Source organism: Protobothrops mucrosquamatus, unplaced genomic scaffold, assembly GCF_001527695.2.
Source record: "Protobothrops mucrosquamatus isolate PMUCROS unplaced genomic scaffold, P.Mucros_1.0 scaffold_261, whole genome shotgun sequence".
NCBI classification, from domain to species: Eukaryota; Metazoa; Chordata; class Lepidosauria; order Squamata; family Viperidae; genus Protobothrops; species Protobothrops mucrosquamatus.
In genome coordinates this window covers 57,843-60,971 of record NW_015386337.1, presented here as the reverse complement: position 1 = coordinate 60,971, position 3,129 = coordinate 57,843, and the positions used below count along the sequence as shown (strand labels likewise).

General features: G+C 49.1%; 1 long non-coding RNA gene across 1 annotated transcript in view; it reads left to right on the top strand.

Moving 5' to 3' along the window:
* The first annotated feature begins 1,882 nt into the window (after positions 1 to 1,882).
* The window catches only part of LOC107302455, a 4,508-nt gene continuing 3,261 nt past the window's right edge, over positions 1,883 to 3,129 (top strand). Inside the window, exon 1 of the long non-coding RNA XR_001549383.1 lies at positions 1,883 to 2,156. This is a non-coding gene — a long non-coding RNA (uncharacterized LOC107302455). The remainder of the gene's footprint in view (positions 2,157 to 3,129) is intronic.

Below are 3,129 nucleotides of genomic sequence, written 5' to 3'. Positions count from 1 at the left end.
ATTACAGCCTATTCAGAAGAGGAATCTTTGGAAAAATAGCAAAACAATATAGGCAGGTCTTCCTAAGTAGAGATCCTCAGAAATAGGGTGAAGAAGTGACAAGGCCCTCCACTTGAAACAGTGTGTCTCATGTCCATTGATGGGAACATATGGAGATGAAGGTGACTGGAGATTCCCAAATCATTTAGGATTTTCAGGACAGGCAGTCGCTCTCACTGTGCTTCACATGTGGCAGTGCAGTGACTTTAGCGCTAATCAAATTCAATTATAAGGCCAAATTTCATACTTCAATTTGGAATGGATCGTTTCAGAGATGGCCTGAGTTGAAACTGAGTCTCAAACAGAACATTGTTTCTGGAAACTCAAAGCTTCCCGAGTCTTGTGGACTTTTCACTGCAGAATTAACAAATGGCAATTCTGCTCTTGGACAGAATTAGATGATGTGATGTAAGCACGGTGAAAAAAAACAAAACCAACCTAATTTTTAAAAGTGCTTTTTAAAGAGTTGTCTTCGTTAAAAATTCAGGACAAGTGAATAATTTTTTTTTTATTTATATCGGTCCATGGTTTGTTTGAGAAAACATAGTGCTCAAGATTAAAGGGCAGCATTTCTTTGAAAGAATGTGCTATTGCCCCCATAAAGTACTGCTTCTCTTTTTTTGCAAAAGGTTAAGCAGTAGCTTTGCTCCCAAATTTCTCCCTTGCTAGGATTTGAGGTATCATGTATAGGTGGTAGGGGATATATGGTAATACAATGTAATGATATCCCTGGTCTCCATCATGTGAGTGGATGGAAACCTCTGCAATAGTGTCCTCTCTGGGCAGCCAGGTGTGAGCAAACATCTGTCACCATTTGACAGCTTCCCAAAGGCAGAGAGAGGAAGCCTATGGGCTGCTCCAGTTACTGTCTCCTTCCTCTTTCTGCTGCTCATCTGTGTCTGTCTTCTCCGTAATTTTCCTAATTCTGTTACCTTCCATAGAGGCAAAGTGGATTCTATTGCAGACATGTCAAACACAAGGCCCGGGGGCCGGATGCAGCCCGCGAAGTGGTTTCATGTGGCCCGCGAAGCCATTCTGGAAACAGTGAGGGAACGGCCCCCACTGCCTTGGCCCTGGCCCAGGGCGGCCGAGAGCCAGTGTACAATTTTGTGGTGGCCATCTATGCTGAAACGCGTTCAGTCTTAGCTCCACAAGGCCGTCTGGAAACAGCGAGGAACCAGCCCCCGCCGCGTCGGCCCTGCCCCCTGGGTGCATGCTGGGGAGGTGTCACCCTTTGTGAGGAATGAAGAAATGCACCATCGCCTGGAAGTGGCCAGCAAATGGCCCTCGCCTACTTCACATATCCGGCTTGATGGGCTCTGCCCTGGTCTCCCTTCTGCCAGAGACCCTCAGATCTGTCCCACTCCTGCCCAGGCCCCCACAGGCACCCTTGACGTGAATGATGTAGAGCTGGCCACGCTCACCCAGTAGGCCACACCCACTCCATCCACGCCCACCCAGTAGGCCGCACCCACCCGGCCCCTGAGGGCAACCACAATGCTGATGCGGCCCTCAATGAAATTGAGTTTGACACCCCTGTTCTATTGTATAGAATTATGTTAAACGATAATGCCGTTAATTTGGTCCTTCCAAGAATTCTTCAGATTCAGAACAGCAGGAAAGTCATAATCGTTTTTTTAAAGAATTTATGGAGAAAGTCTCCGAAACGCTGGGCGGATTGGAGCTTTGCTATGATTGGGGAAAGAAAAGTTAGGAAAAAAAAATGTTTGTAAAAGGGGGGAAACTTGGGACGCTACGTTCCCCAATTAAGATGGAAGAAAACAAGAAAGGGGACGGAGACGGGTCACGGGGTTGCCAGTGTCTCTTGGGTACGTTGAGAAGAACCTTGACCCTTTCTTTGTATCTCCTCAGTACTGTCCAAGAACAGCAAACCCATCCACACTACCATCCTGAATCCCCACGTTCACGTTATTGGTGATGACGCAGCTTGTATTGCCTATATCCGTTTGACCCAGTATATTGACGGCCAGGGCCGGCCTCGCACCATGCAGTCCGAAGAAACCCGCGTCTGGCATCGCCGGGATGGCAAGTGGCTGAACGTGCATTACCATTGTTCAGGGGCTCCTGCAGCCCCACTCCAATGAAGCTAAAAATGGGTAGGTTTGGCAGGGAAAGGCTACGAGTGCCGTTAGGAATATACCTAGCAAGGTTTAGCGAGAACAAGGTGCCCCGTATCTGAACACTTGCAGGGAAAGTGAGCCGTACAAATACTTTATCTTCTGAAATGTGACCAGGGATGCAGAGAAAGCAGAGATGGAAAGCATGCAAGGCAAAGATGTACAGATATACTAATTCATGTTAGTAAAGTCTTAATAGAATAAATGTCCTTGTTCTTCAGGTGGTTAGAGAAACAATGGCCTTAGGCAACCCTTCCCCACTCAACCCATAGAGCAGGGCTTTTCAACCAGTGGTACGGGTACCACCTGTGGTACATTGGCACCTGGCAGGTGGTACGCGACTATCCTAGAAAAGTGGTAGCAGGGGAGGGGAATGAGCTGAACCGGTGGCAGCACCGCACAAGCCTGAGCGAGAGACGGCGGGAGCTGCAGGGCTGTCCGGGCTCAGCGGAAGCGCCAGGATCAGCGCCAGGCTCCAGCTGGAGCTCGGCGCTGATCCTGGTGCTTCTGCTGAGCCCTGAAGAAGCACCAATCAGCTGGAAAGCAGCACTGATCCTGACGCTTCTGCTGAGCCCAGAAGAAGCGCCGATCAGCTGTAATGTTGCAGCCTCTCCAGGGTCTTGTGATTTACATTCAGATGCTTGGCAACTGATTCATATTTATGGCGGTCACAGTGTCCCAGGGTCATGTGAAGTGACCAAAATCTGCTACAACCACCCAGCAGACGGGGGGGGGGGGAATAAAAACCAAATCCCACTCCCACCCCCGCTGCCAATCCTCAACAGAAATGCTCACAATAATGAAAACCTTGGACAGGAGGAAGAGTGCCGCCGGGCGGGCAGGCAGGTGTCTTGCTCGGCTGTGGCTTGGGGGGCACTTTTTTCAATGCCATTGTAACTTTGAACAGTCACTAAGCGAACTGTTGTAAGTCGAGGACTATCTGTACTTTATC